The 15,553-nt window shown below is 51.1% G+C and overlaps 1 protein-coding gene across 4 annotated transcripts in view; it reads left to right on the top strand.

Moving 5' to 3' along the window:
• Positions 1 to 855: 855 nt before the first annotated feature.
• Positions 856 to 15,553, top strand: part of DAB2IP (DAB2 interacting protein) — a 1,475,985-nt gene continuing 1,461,287 nt past the window's right edge. For 3 of the 4 annotated variants that reach the window (XM_078641852.1, XM_078641855.1, XM_078641851.1), the window contains exon 1: positions 1,053 to 1,162. The gene's annotated coding sequence lies outside the window, so the exon portion shown is untranslated. Of the gene's footprint in view, positions 1,163 to 15,553 lie in introns of all 4 variants that reach the window. The other variant, XM_078641853.1, reaches the window with a different exon arrangement.

Below are 15,553 nucleotides of genomic sequence, written 5' to 3'. Positions count from 1 at the left end.
GTTGCTTGTTAAAGTGCTGGTGTGCACGAGTTGTACTGTGTCAGTGCGGTACCCTGAATTGTCGGTTGTTGAAGTCCTGGTGTGCACGAGTTGTTACACTCTCTCAGTGCTCCACCCTGAGTGGTTGCTTGTTAAAGTGCTGGTGTGAACGAGTTGTTGCACTCTCTCAGTGCTCTACCCTGAGTGGTTGCTTGTTAAAGTGCTGGTGTGCACGAGTTGTTGTACTCCGTCAGTGCTCTGCCCTGAGTGGCTGGTTGTTGATGTCCTGGTGTGCACGAGTTGTTTCACTCTGTAAGTGCTCTGCCCTGAGTGGTTGCTTGTTAAAGTGCTGGTGTGCACGAGTTGTTGTACTCCGTCAGTGCTCTACCCTGAGTGGTTGCTTTTTAAAGTGCTGGTGTGCACGAGTTGTTACTCTCTGTCAGTGCTCCACCCTGAGTGGTTGCTTGTTAAAGTGCTGGTGTGAATGCGTTGTTGCACTCTCTCAGTGCTCTACCCTGAGTGGTTGCTTGTTAAAGTGCTGGTGTGCACGAGTTGTTGTACTCCGTCAGTGCTCTCCCTGAGTGGCTGGTTGTTGATGTCCTGGTGTGCACGAGTTGTTGCACTCTAAGTGCTCTACCCTGAGTGGTTGGTTGTGTTTGTCCTGGTGTGCTCGAGTTGTTTCCCCTGTCGGTGCGCCTCCTCCGTGGCTGGCCGGAGGGCTCCGCTGTCCTGCTCGCCGCTCGCCATGCCCGCCCATTGTCTGCGCTCTGCAGTCATCCATCTCGGGGCCGCTCTGCTGCGAGCGCCGGGCAGGGCTGGCCGGGAGGAGGGCCGGCCTCCGGGGCTGCGCCTGATTGGAGGCTGAGGCGTGAGGCCGGGATGCCATCTGCTGTGGAGGAGTTCGGGAGTCCCGCAGCCGACCTGCCTGGGAGGGGGCTCCGTAGCGCGGGCAGCGACCACCGACGCGCCACCCACGCCTCCTCGTCCTGCGCACATTGGGATCTGGATTCTGGGGTTCTGGAGTCAGGGGCACCCGAGACCCCCGCCCCCCGCGCTCGAGAGGGCGCCAGGCAGAGGGGCGCAGGGGAGCCGGCGCATGTCAGGGCAACTTGTTGATTGGGGACCCAGGAGCCGGCATGGAATGCGGGAAGGACCCCCCGACCTTGGAGTTCGCAGACTGAAGGTAAGGCCGTGTGCACGCAGCGAACATGTTCAGTGCACCTCGGCAGCTGCAGGCATGCGACTGCTTGTCGATCCCGCCTGCTGGGGTCCCACCCCCCCTTCTGCACCTCGGGGCTCTTTGTAAAGTTGAACACTAGCATTGTGCATCTGACTGCAGGTTTAGGGCTTGCACTGTGTGCGGGATCACGAATGATGCTGCGGGAACAAGCGCAAAGTGTTGTGAAGCACGTTAAGTCCTGTGCAGCGCTACACGTGGAACATATGGCAGCGCGGAGACATGTTCATGGTTACATTGGAAAGTGGTCCAATCTTGTTTCACATGGATGCATTTTCAATGTTTAATGTAGATTTTGTGAAACTACTATAGATGTGCCAAGAAAATGTATATCTCGAAAATGTGTACGTTAGCCTTAGTTTATAACGTGCAAATGGGATGTGTGCGTGGATGCCCCCAAAACGCAATCACCTGTAAAGCATGCGAGGGGGCCACTGAAAACATGCACTGGGGTCACTGGTGCAACATGGGTTACTGCTCCCTGCGCGACATGTGTGTCCCATCCTACACATACTTGCATCTATCTATCTGTCTATCTATCTATCGCTATCTGTATTGATCTATTGATCTGCTGTCTCCCCTTCACATCCGTCCAGCCGAGCCATCACATGCACTCGTGTCTACACACATGCACACAGATCAATAGTTCATTATTTTGCTAAGGCCACCAGGTGACTCCACCTCGCCAAGAATGCAATTATCCTGCCTTCGGCTTCCCTTTTACAAACCACTGCCCTACGGTAATTTAAATGTTGTCAAATGAGCTTCACTGGCGTGAACATAAGACTGCAAGTACCAGAATGCATTTGGTTATGAAAAAAAAGCCCGGACTGGAGCACTGCACCCTTAAAGGCATGGCGCGACTTGGTAACATGTATGTGGTGTAGAACCAGCGTGTCTGTGATTATAGATATGTAAGATTTTGAATTCGAGCAGGGGGGCTCCGCGGATCTGGGTGCAGGCAATGTTATATCCTGTCTGATCTTCTTATGCGAGGAGGAGGTTGTGAGGTGGGGAGGGTGCTGTTGGGCGTGGAGGAGGCTGTGAGGTGGGGTGGGTGCTGTGGGGCGAGGAGGAGGCTGTGAGGTGGGGTGGGTGCTGTGGGGCAAAGAGGAGGCAGTGAGGTTGGGTGGGTGCTGTGGGGCGAGGAGGAGGCTGTGAGGTTGGGTGGGTGCTGTGGGACGAGGAGGAGGCAGTGAGGTTGGGTGGGTGCTGTGGGGCAAGGAGGACTCTGTGAGGTTGGGTGGGTGCTGTGGGGCGAGGAGGAGGCAGTGAGGTTGGGTGGGTGCTGTGGGGCGAGGAGGAGGCTGTGAGGTTGGGTGGGTGCTGTGGGACGAGGAGGAGGCAGTGAGGTTGGGTGGGTGCTGTGGGGCAAGGAGGACTCTGTGAGGTTGGGTGGGTGCTGTGGGGCGAGGAGGAGGCAGTGAGGTTGGGTGGGTGCTGTGGGGCAAGGAGGACACTGAGATTGGGTAGGTGCTGTGGGGCGAGGTGGGGAGGGCGCTGTGGGGCGAGGAGGAGGCGGTGGGGTGGGTTGGGTGCTGTGGGGGAGGAGGAGGCTGTGAGGTGGGGTAGGTGCTGTGGGGCGAGGAGAAGACGGTGGGGTGGGTGCTGTGGGGCGAGGAGGAGACTGTGAGGTGGGGTGGGTGCTGTACGGCGAGGAGGAGGCTGTGAGGTGGAGTGGGTGCTGTGGGGTGAGGAGGAGGCTGTGAGGTGGGGTAGGTGCTGTGGGGCGAGGAGGAGGCTGTGAGGTGGGGAGGGTGCTGTGGGGCTAGGAGGGTGCTGTGAGGTGGGGAGGTTGCTGTGGGGCAAGGAGGAGGCTGTGAGGTGGGGAGGGTGCTGTGGGGCGAGGAGGAGGCTGTGAGGTGGGGTGGGTGCTGTGGAGTGAGGAGGAGGTTGTGAGGTGGGGTATGTGCTGTGGGGCGAGGAGATGACTGTGAGGTGGGGTGGGTGCTGTGGGGTGGGGAGGGTGTTGTGGGACGAGCAGGAGGCTGTGAGGTTGGGTAGGTGGGTGCTGTGTGGGGTGAGGAGGAGGCTGTGAGGTTGGGTAGGTGGGTGTTGTGTGGGTGAGGAGGAGGCTCTGAGGTGGGGAGGGTGCTGTGGGGCGAGGTGGAGACCATGAGGTGGGGTGGGTGCTGTGGGGCGAGGAGGAGGCTGTGAGGTGGGGAGGATGCTGTGGGGCGGGATGGTGCTGTGGAGCGAGGAGGAGGCTGTGAGGTGGGGAGGGTGCTGTGGGGCGAGGAGGAGGCTGTGAGGTTGGGTAGGTGGGTGCTGTGTGGGGTGAGGAGGAGGCTGTGAGGTTGGGTAGGTGGGTGCTGTGTGGGGTGAGGAGGAGGCTCTGAGGTGGGGAGGGTGCTGTGGGGCGAGGTGGGGAGGGTGCTGTGGGGCGAGGAGGAGGCTGTGAGGTGGAGTGGGTGCTGTGGGGCGAGGAGGAGGCTGTGAGGTGGGGTAGGTGCTGTGGGGCGAAGAGGAGGCTATGAGGTGGGGAGGATGCTGTGGGGCGAGGAGGAGGCTGTGAGGTGAGGTGAGGTGGGGTGGGTGCTGTGGGGCGAGGAGGAAGCAGCGATGTGGGACGGGAAGGTGCTGTGGGGTAAGGAGGGGGCTGTGAGGCGAGGAGGAGGCTGTGAGGCAGAAGGACTTGCTTAGAAAGTCACCTAGGCTAGACTAGATCATATTCCCAGCTGGTGATGTCACGTCTGCAGCTGTCTATTTCCGATACATTTCAGCCATGTAATATCAAGGTTCCACGTGCATCTGATAATCACCAGTGGCAAAGAGCAGACAATAATCAGATTTTAAAAATGGCAACCATGTAACTAGTGAATAGTTTAGCCTATGATGCAAGCAGGTAAACAGCCACAGGGAGAGTCTTAGTTTACAGCCGGCCCTAAGTGACGTCAGGGCCCGTGACTGAAGCTGTGAGTATAAATCGAAGGAATTTATTCCCGTGACACATCGTCACACCTGAAAACTGCGAGGGGTCCCCGAGGCTCAGAAATGTACTTCTAGACTGCAACTGTCAGAGAAATCCAAAGAGCTGGGCCCTAAGCCTCAAAGATATGTAACACTCAGGGAACTCTAAGGGGCGGGTCCCCGAGGCTCAGATATGTGTGCATAGTCTGTAACTCTCAATGAAGTGTAAGGGGCTGGTCCCTAAGGCTCGGAGGCATGTGCATAGTCTGTAACTCTCAATGAACTCTAAGGGCTGGTCCCTAAGGCTCGGAGGCATGTGCATAGTCTGTAACTCTCAATGAACTCGAAGGGGCTGGTCCCTAAGGCTCGGAGGCATGTGCATAGTCTGTAACTCTCAATGAACTCGAAGGGGCTGGTCCCTAAGGCTCGGAGACGTGTGCACAGTCTGTGACTCTCAATGAACTCTAAGGGCTGGTCCCAGAGCCTCAAAAACGTGTGCATAGTCTGTGACTCTCAATGAACCCTAAGGGGCAGGTCCCCGAGGCTCAGAGACGTGTGCATAGTCTGTGACTCTCAATGAACCCTAAGGGGCAGGTCCCCGAGGCTCAGAGACGTGTGCATAGTCTGTAACTCTCAATGAACCCTAAGGGGCTGGTCCCCGAGGCCTGGAGACGTGTGCATAATCTACATCTCAAAGAACTCTAAGGGTCTGGTCCCCGAGGCCTGGAGACGTGTGCATAGTCTGTAACTCTCAGTGAACTCTAAGGGGCTGGTCCCCGAGGCCTGGAGACATGTGCATAGTCTACATCTCAAGAAGTCTAAGGGGCTGGTCCCCGAGGCCTGGAGACGTGTGCATAGTCTGTAACTCTCAAAGAATTCGAAGGGGCTGGTCCCCGAGGCCTGGAGACGTGTGCATAGTCTGTAACTCTCAGTGAACTCTAAGGGGCTGGTCCCCGAGGCCTGGAGACGTGTGCATAGTCTACATCTCAATGAACTCTAAGGGTCTGGTCCCCGAGGCCTGGAGACGTGTGCATAGTCTGTAACTCTCAGTGAACTCTAAGGGGCTGGCCCCCGAGGCCTGGAGACGTGTGCATACGCTGTAACTCTCAATGAACTCTAAGGGGCTGGTCCCCGAGGCCTGGAGACGTGTGCATAGTCTACATCTCAATGGACTCTAAAGGGCTCGTCCCTGAGCCTCGGAAACTTGTGCATAGTCTGTAACCCTCAGTGAACTCTAAGGGTCTGGTACCTGAGCCCTGGAGACATGTGCATAGTCTGTAACTCTCAGTGAGCTCTAAGGGGCTGGTCCCGAGGCCCGGAGACATGTGCATAGTCTGTAAATCTCAATGAACTCTAAGGGGCTGGTCCCCGAGGCCTGGAGACATGTGCATAGTCTGTAACTCTCAGTGAACAAAAAGGGGCTGGTCCCCGAGGCCCGGAGACTTGTGCATAGTCTGTAACCCTCAGTGAACTCTAAGGGTCTGGTCCCTGAGCCTTGGAGACATGTGCATAGTCTGTGACTCTCAATGAACCCTAAGGGTCTGGTCCCTGAGCCTCAGAGACGTGTGCATAGTCTGTGGCTCTCAATGAACCCTAAGGGGCTGGTCCCAGAGCCTCAGAGACGTGTGCATAGTCTGTGGCTCTCAATGAACCCTAAGGGGCAGGTCCCCGAGGCTCAGAGACGTGTGCATAGTCTGTAACTCTCAATGAACTCTAAGGGGCTGGTCCCCGAGGCCTGGAGACGTGTGCATAGTCTGTAACTCTCAATGAACTCTAAGGGGCTGGTCCCCGAGGCCTGGAGACGTGTGCATAGTCCGTAACTCTCAATGAACTCTAGGGGGCTGGTCCCCGAGGCCTGGAGACGTGTGCATAGTCTGTAACTCTCAATGAACTCTAAGGGGCTGGTCCCCGAGGCCCGGAGACGTGTGCATAGTCTACATCTCAATGAACTCTAAGGGGCGTGTCCCCGAGGCCTGGAGACGTGTGCATAGTCTACATCTCAATGAACTCTAAAGGTCTGGTCCCCGAGGCCTGGAGACGTGTGCATAGTCTACATCTCAACAAACTCTAAAGGGCTCGTCCCTGAGCCTCGGAAACTTGTGCATAGTCTGTAACCCTCAGTGAACTCTAAGGGGCTGGTCCCCGAGGCCCGGAGACATGTGCATAGTCTGTGACTCTCAATGAACCCTAAGGGGCAGGTCCCCGAGGCCCAGAGACATGTGCATAGTCTGTAACTCTCAATGAACTCTTTAGGGGCTGGCCCCCGAGGGGAAACAGCCATCACATCGCATGCCTTACAATGCATGCAATTACAACGCTTTTGTCAGAACGACCGCATTGTTACATCGTAGTGCCATTACAAAGCAAGTCGTTACAACGACTTGCTGTAGAGGGCGCTCTAAACTAAGGAATAGTATAATTTACTATTCCAACACCTTCCCTATTATTACACGAACTGGAGTTGGAATAGTAAAATATACTATTCCTAAATCCAGTGCGCCCCCTACAACAAGTCATTGTAATGACTTGCATTGTAATGGTACTGCAATGTAACAACGCAATCGCTGTAACAACCGCGTTGTAATCACATGCGTTGTAAATGCATGCGATGTAAACACCTATATTTCCCCTGAGGCCTGGAGACATGTGCATAGTCTGTAACTCTCAATTACCTCTAAGGGGCTAGTCTCAGGAGCTCAGAGACGTGTGCATAGTCTGTATATCTCAATTAAGCCTAATGGCTGGTCCCCGAGGCTTAGAGATGTGTGCAAAGTCATTAAATCTCAATGAACTTTAAGAAGCTAATTTTTGAGTCTCAGAGATTTGCATAATCTGTAACTCACAATGAACCCTAAGGGTCTGGTCCCTAAGGCTCGGAGGCGTGTGCATAGTCTGTAACTCTCAATGAACTCTTAGGGGCTGGTCCCCAAGGCCCGGAGACATGTGCATAGTCTGTAACTCTCAGTGAACAAAAAGGGGCTGGTCCCCGAGGCCCGGAGACTTGTGCATAGTCTGTAACCCTCAGTGAACTCTAAGGGTCTGGTCCCTGAGCCTTGGAGACATGTGCATAGTCTGTGACTCTCAATGAACCCTAAGGGTCTGGTCCCTGAGCCTCAGAGACGTGTGCATAGTCTGTGGCTCTCAATGAACCCTAAGGGGCTGGTCCCAGAGCCTCAGAGACGTGTGCATAGTCTGTGGCTCTCAATGAACCCTAAGGGGCAGGTCCCCGAGGCTCAGAGACGTGTGCATAGTCTGTAACTCTCAATGAACTCTAAGGGGCTGGTCCCCGAGGCCTGGAGACGTGTGCATAGTCTGTAACTCTCAATGAACTCTAAGGGGCTGGTCCCCGAGGCCTGGAGACGTGTGCATAGTCCGTAACTCTCAATGAACTCTAGGGGGCTGGTCCCCGAGGCCTGGAGACGTGTGCATAGTCTGTAACTCTCAATGAACTCTAAGGGGCTGGTCCCCGAGGCCCGGAGACGTGTGCATAGTCTACATCTCAATGAACTCTAAGGGGCGTGTCCCCGAGGCCTGGAGACGTGTGCATAGTCTACATCTCAATGAACTCTAAAGGTCTGGTCCCCGAGGCCTGGAGACGTGTGCATAGTCTACATCTCAACAAACTCTAAAGGGCTCGTCCCTGAGCCTCGGAAACTTGTGCATAGTCTGTAACCCTCAGTGAACTCTAAGGGGCTGGTCCCCGAGGCCCGGAGACATGTGCATAGTCTGTGACTCTCAATGAACCCTAAGGGGCAGGTCCCCGAGGCCCAGAGACATGTGCATAGTCTGTAACTCTCAATGAACTCTTTAGGGGCTGGCCCACGAGGGGAAACAGCCATCACATCGCATGCCTTACAATGCATGCAATTACAACGCTTTTGTCAGAACGACCGCATTGTTACATCGTAGTGCCATTACAAAGCAAGTCGTTACAACGACTTGCTGTAGAGGGCGCTCTAAACTAAGGAATAGTATAATTTACTATTCCAACACCTTCCCTATTATTACACGAACTGGAGTTGGAATAGTAAAATATACTATTCCTAAATCCAGTGCGCCCCCTACAACAAGTCATTGTAATGACTTGCATTGTAATGGTACTGCAATGTAACAACGCAATCGCTGTAACAACCGCGTTGTAATCACATGCGTTGTAAATGCATGCGATGTAAACACCTATATTTCCCCTGAGGCCTGGAGACATGTGCATAGTCTGTAACTCTCAATTACCTCTAAGGGGCTAGTCTCAGGAGCTCAGAGACGTGTGCATAGTCTGTATATCTCAATTAAGCCTAATGGCTGGTCCCCGAGGCTTAGAGATGTGTGCAAAGTCATTAAATCTCAATGAACTTTAAGAAGCTAATTTTTGAGTCTCAGAGATTTGCATAATCTGTAACTCACAATGAACCCTAAGGGTCTGGTCCCTAAGGCTCGGAGGCGTGTGCATAGTCTGTAACTCTCAATGAACTCTTAGGGGCTGGTCCCCAAGGCCCGGAGACATGTGCATAGTCTGTAACTCACAATGAACCCTAAGGGGCTGGTCAACGAGGGTTGGAGACGTGTGCATAGCCTGTAAATCTCAATTAACTCTAAGGGTCTGGTCCCTGAGGCACGGAGGTGTGTACATAGTCTGTAAATCTCAATTAACTTTAAGAGGCTGGTCCCTAAGGCTCGGAGGCGTGTGCATAGTCTGTAACTCTCAACGAACTCTTAGGGGCTAGTCCCAAGGCTAAGAAGTATCCTGTAAGTCTCAGGGAACCCTGAAGACTTCGGCCATGAGCCTCAAAGATCTGTGTCTGTTCAGTAGCTCTCAATTAACTCTAAGAGAATGGACCTTGAGCTCAGAGATCTGAATCTTTTCTGTAACTCGCAATGAATGGTATGGGTGCGTGTAGACCCTGAAACTCAGAGCTGTGTCTTTTTCGGTAACTCTCAAAGAACTGTAAGTATTTGGAACCTGAGGCCTCAGGGAACTCTAAGTGGGAATAGTCATGAGAGTCAGAAATCTGTGCTATTCTGTAGGTCTTAACAAATTTGAGAGGTGTGTCTCTGGTGCTCACATAGACATGTCCAGCCTCTAGACCTCAGGGGACTCTGGGGCTGAGCCATCTATTCTAGTCTAAATCTCAGGGTAAATGTAATCGTCACTGGTCATTTTTTTTATAAGCTCCTCTATCCAAGGTTTATCCAGGGTTCTACGCTGGGGATATCAGCTAAAAAATAGCGAGCCAGATACACTAAGAGGTTTCATGCATTATGAAATTGTCGATGATAAGGCAGGTAATCTCTGTTTTTTACGTGATTTCTCTTTGGCACTAAAAACCTTTGGTATACAAGAAGAATCAGTGTTAACACTCCCACCATCAGGATATAAATCTCTTCTCAAAATCTTAAGTGGCAAAATTAGCTTTAATAGAGACATTACATTTTGCAACTCTAAAGAAAGATTAAAACTAATAGCCAGTAGAAACTCACCGAGAATTGCACAAAAATACTTATTTTGGAATTTACAACACGGAATTCGACGTTTGCTTATTTTATGTTGCATGTATCTTTTACCTTTAAATGATCTAACAGCAAACTGGTCCCAGAATTTGAATAATGGAAACACTTGTAACTTGTGTAAGCTGAGCAGTCAGACCCTGGACCATGTTTTGTTTGTTTGTCCAGTATTGGCCTTGAGTCGTCATCGTTGGCTTCAGCCGATGTTTTTACAAAATTGTGTTTAAAAGGTAGCAACAGCCCGAGACTATCACTTTTGTCCCAAAAACGAAGCAGTGTGTGTAAAACGTTTTAATTATTTTAAGGAGTTTATGAATATATTTTAAATCTTGAATCTATTCTTTTAATTGGGGGGGGCTAACCCCCTTGTTTCTCATCTTCTTACGAAATATTAGTAGTTTGTCCTTTATCAGTTTGCATTTTGCACACTGATTGGTTGCTATTTACTGCTATTTTGCACATTAGGGATATGATGCGTTTGTTTCCCACTATGTTCTTATCCCCAAAACTTAATTGAAGTAGGGTATTGGGTGTATTTTGCACATGAACCCGCTGCTACTAAATTGCTATTTGCACAGGTTGGATTTGCTTAAGCTATTCCTTTTTTCGCTGCTAATTCCAAATGTATTATTTTAGTTGAAACTGAAGTTTGGACTTGTCCGCATATGAACTGACTGATACTTACTGCCCTTTACACATTTTAAGTGATGCTCTGTTATTCCCTTCAACTTGCTGCTAATTCTAAATTGATCCTCCAGTTGACACAGCACTGTGGATTTTATTTTGTTTACTTTGTATTCTTCATACTGAGATAATTGATAACATTGACTGTTCTTACTTAAATGAATTCCAGCCTTGATAAAGCAGGTCCCTGATAATTGTATGATGATTAGTGGAATGAGCTCTGTTATGTTTTATTGTTAATTTAGAGGTTTGGGTCGGGGACAATCGATATTTGCCCGGCGGTATTGCCTCTGTGACCCTCGAATTATTTAATAAATGAAGAGGCAGGCGCTGGAGACTGGAAAGCAGGAAACAAGGTTTTTATTCTCTCCGGAGGAGAACACAGCAAAACGGACAGCAGGTATCGTTCTGAGGTGCTCTAACTTATGTTTGAGGCCTGGCCCCTTATATACAGTGTTTGCGGTTTTTATTACAGTTTACATACTCATGATAAAGCTTTGATGTACGGAAAGACATTCCCGGAAACCCCCCTCCGGGCCCGTTCCCACACATATTTACAGTAGAGGTCCCCATCCTGGTCACAACAGGTGATGAGTATCGCGCAGCTGGATATTCCGTCAATTCATGGAATGCGGGGTTCGATCGGATCTCATGGGGTGGGGGCTTTGATCAACCAGGGGATCCCTTGATGGGGGAAGCTTTCTATTGTACGGGGAGGGGCAAGGAACAGTATCGGCAGAGCTGGGTGTCGGCCTGGGAACGAGGAAGACAAACGGGCACACGGGGAAAAGGGGGTTTGCATCTAAGGGCCGGGGATCATGAAAGGGAAGAAGGGAGGTGTCGCGCTGGGAACAGGATGAGGGCCTGGGGCAGAGCAGCGCTGAAGAGGGGTTTATGATTCAAGGCAGGTGCAAGCAGGGAGGGTTGGTCAGCGTGCGGGCTTGGTGAGGGTGAAGGGCTATGTCGGGGGCCAGCGGCATGCAAGAGGGTTCGTTCTGATCAGGGCATCTTAAAATGGCGGGTGCGCACGACAAAAGTGTGGCATCAGGGGAAGAGGCAAGATGGCGCAGATAATGTTCACCAAACCGTACTAATTTTCAACAGTCCTCCCTTTAACATATTCAAGACATCTTGCTGGTTCATTTTCTACTCGGTTCTATTGTGGTGGGCATGAGAAAGAAAACGGTAGGAACCCTAGATGAAAGAGTTGTAAACAATACATTTTGAGATTTCTAGTTTTCAGGAGGCGGACCTATTGGATAAACTTTGATAAACTTGTTTAGCAGGAAAGTCATAGTAATGCAATGCAGAGCAGTGAGTACATTTCATAAGGCGAACTGATGGATTGTTACATCATCAATACAATGTTGGCTGGGAGAGAAACGAGACGTGGCAGAAATGATCGGGAATGTTCGAGGTTTAGTAAGCTTTCAGCAATTCTTCGTCTTCCGTTGGCACTGTGGAGCACCGGCGGTGGAGCTACGAGTCCAGCTCTATTCTAAGTTCCGTGTTGCAGGGCACGACCCTTTCCTTGCGTTTCTGGTCAGAAAAAGGGTCTTTCTCGCCCGGTGTCCTTTGGGATCAATAGTCAAAAGTTCAGGTGGAAGAAGAGTGTACAAAATAGTCCATAGGGTAGGTCGGAGAAAAAGGGGGATGGAGCAAGGCCAAATCAGGAACAAACTAGGGGAACGAGAGACTTCAGATAGGCGGGCTCATGACCGAGTCTAGAGAGCGGGGACCTTTCGGCACACATTCGAACATAGAGCGGGGGCATCAGGTTAGCCCTTTCTTCTCACTTTGTTGGAGGTAGTGCCTCGTCCTGTAGCTCTGTTCTGTCGCGGTCTCGCCTTGGCCCATGTCACAGACGTTCCACAGTCCGTAGTCAGGCCACGTGCTCCCACATCCGGTCCTTCTTTCCTCCAACAGCCGTACCCTTGAAGGAGTTTGAAAAGACAGTTTTTAGAGATTTGGTAGAGGAAAGTAACCACATAAGTCTATTTCTCTCCCAGCTCCAGGCAAATGAAGATAGGAACGTTCGCTATACATATAAATGATCGATGGTGGACCTGCTGGGTTTACTATGGCTTTCCTTCACAACTGTTTAATATAGTCACGACAGGTCATCTGATGGGGGCCCACCTCTGTAATGTAAGCCGGGCAATGCTAATAAAAAGTGGTGTGAGCTAACCGCATGGTACTAATAGGCTTCTATCATCAATGCCTCCTGCCCTTTAACTAAACATTTTCACTTTCGACAAGGCTCAGTGTAATGGTTTTCTTTGCTCCGGTCTAATCTTTAACTTTGCAAAACATCATTCTGGTCCCTATGCAGCCTCTCGCGGCCGGATTACTAAATTAGAGAAGACAGGGGTCTCATCGGAAGACACCTAGGTACATAGAAAACGTTGATGGGGGGGGGGCAACTGAACGCAATACTGGGAGCGTCCTGAGAAGATGGGGGGTTTCGGTTACCTTTATGGTTTTGGGTATCGCGACAATTTGGGACGGGGAGGGGCGCGTTATCTGAGGCACTTTTATTCCATAGTAGTAGCCGCTGACATGTAGTTCCCTCATTTCGGGTCAGATTTAGGGAACCTCAGTCAGCTCACCTGTCCTTTCCTTTATGGCCAATTCTCGATTTCATCAAAATTTTTCCGGAAAGGAGAGGTGGTGACACAGTATTAGGGTGATTTTATTAGAGACAAGTTTTGAGCAAATACCGGCGGTATTTGAAGCGAATTGGGTGGTGTGCTAGGGGTGGCAGTCTGTCAATTTCTGGGCTAATCGCTCGGAAGAGTGGGAGTGTGAAAGAGAGAGAGAGAGAGAGTGAGAGAGAGAGAGAGAGAGAGAGAGAGAGAGAGAGAGAGAGAGAGAGAGAGAGTGCAACGGCAGGCTAAATAGTACACGTGCGACAGAGAGAATGGCAGTGTATTTAAGGAAGGCTATTTAGTGCATTACACAGTAAAGGACATTCACGGGTCTGCGTTAGAATCTTGAAATCATGCAGTTTGAGCATTAGACAGGGTAGAGGGGACATGCTTCGAGAAAAAGGAAAAAGAAAAGGGAAGTACCATTGTGTCGCACTTTCTTGCATTCTCGGTCCTTCGACCCGTTGAGTCAATGCTTCAGTCACACATGCACATTCTCTCATAGCTTTGATTCATCCGTGACATAGGTTCATTCGCGCAGCCTGGGTTAAGAGTGATCACTTTTCATCAGCTCATACTAGTTCTACAGGTTTGTTTGCTACGTGAGTAGTTTGCAGGCGTGCTTAGGTGCCACCTTGCAGCGCTGGTCTGTTTCGTGTATTAGACATGGCAAGGCTTCAGATCTTCGCCATACCTTGGTTGCGGCCCCTGATGTACCCTGTAGAGGGAGGGAAAAAGAGGGGAAGGGAGGGGGACAACATTCGCGCACATCCAATACATGGATTCGAAAGTCCTTTACTTACCTCATACTCGTCTTTCCTCCTCGGGGTAGAATCCCCGGGGGTATCGTTTCTGGAGTCGGGGGGGGGGGCAGTGTGTCCTTATAGGTCGTGTGCGGGGAAACGTGAAAAGGGAACCAGAGGTGTCTAGTGCGAGGTATCTAGTCGAAAGATGTATCTCACTATCGGGATCCTTAAACCTCCTTCAGTGCTGTGACGTTCTAAGGTTCTTCGGTTCTTGGGTCAGCTCTGTTCCCTAATACCTTTGAATGTCGTACTTTATAACATTTACATCGTTTTATTTTACCCTTCTTTTACATTCCCTCATTTATACCGTTCGTTTTACCCATCCTTGGAAGTCGAGGTCTTCCTCCATGCGAGAGTTCATGAGTCAGTCGCGTACTTTGAAGGCAGAGCGTCGTGTTGTCGATCCGATCCGTCCTCCAGGGCTGGGCAGCCATCTTCTTAATAACCTTAAAGAGAGAGCATAGTAGGGTGCACAGAAAAGAACTCTCCCGCCCATCCCACATTTTAAATAAAGCAAGCAATACCCGTTCATCATTTTGAAAAAAAGGACCTTTATTTTTGCGAGATCATAGTATGTGGATTCATAAGGGTGCAGTCGTATTTGGCCGGGCACGGCAATGGCTAAAGTGCGTACAGTGGGGGGTGTTGTTTGGCAGCAATAAAAAACATCTGAAAGTTTTAGCAATTCATTTGTAGCAAACCAGAACGTCTATCAGTTGGCCGGGGGGTTCGGGGGCGTTTATTTCATAATTTAGAAGCATAGTCATACTAGTTGCAATCAGATTTCCTATATGCATACCGTGCGCGTGCATCATAAGCGAGGATATACATCGGCTATAAAAATATAATACATTGTACATTTATAATCATCATTTTTAACGCGATCCTTTTACATGTTCCTCGAGTGAGCTCTCCGTTCTTCTCGTCAAGTGTACAAAGGGTCATATATGTATCAGAACATTAAGTTTGTATAGTGAAAAGGGACACCACGAGGTGTTCGTAAGTTCCTATTGATACCGGCGCCATTTTGGGCGGGGCCGGGTTAGTCCGGAAGTAGCATCAGGGAAAAATGTTTCCTACAACCGGCAGTTGGACCAGAGTCCTTTTCGGCAGTTCTAGAATTCATGCTAACAGAAGGAGTGGCAATGTCATGTTTATTTCGTTGGCGATCAAGGCAGTTGCCCCTTACCGGAGGCCTGCAGTGGCCGAGGGCTCCTTCGGGGACCTTTGTAGAATCTTCAAGGCTGTGGAGATGTTGTCGGAGGTGGGGGCTCGTGCTCCGGTGGGCGAGCCACCGAGTTATATTGCTGGTCAAAGTTACTCTAGCGGCCGAGGCCCGCCTTCCAGCAGACCCAGACGCCATTTTGGGGCCCCACAGGGGCCACTCTCGTCGAGTTTGCAAGAGTGGAAGAGATCCTTCGGAGTGAAAGGAAGAGGGCTCTGTTTTGTGAAAGCGGGACGTTCGGCTGGGGTGCAGCTGTGATGCCCCCACCTGGGGGGGGCGAGGGAGACTCGTTCGCGCCGTCTCCTTCTTCCGGTGCACCCCATGCTGCTCTTTTTCATCGGCCCGCACGAAGGTCTCTCCCCATCCGGTGCTCCCCAAGTCGTGTGCTCAGTGCTGTGGGAGTATGGCCACCTGTGGCGCGCATTCGGCGCGGCACGAGTATCGGTGCAGTCATTGCAGGTTCGGTGCTCCGAAAATATGGGCACCATTGCACGTTCGGTGCTGCGCAAGTATTGGGGCACCATCGCCTGGTTGGGGGTGTTCGGCGTTGGGCCGGGGGCTG

This window comes from Lissotriton helveticus, chromosome 5_1, assembly GCF_964261635.1.
Source record: "Lissotriton helveticus chromosome 5_1, aLisHel1.1, whole genome shotgun sequence".
Lineage (NCBI taxonomy): Eukaryota > Metazoa > Chordata > Amphibia > Caudata > Salamandridae > Lissotriton > Lissotriton helveticus.
Note: the sequence above shows the minus strand (reverse complement) of the source record. Positions and strands in the feature narration are given on the sequence as shown.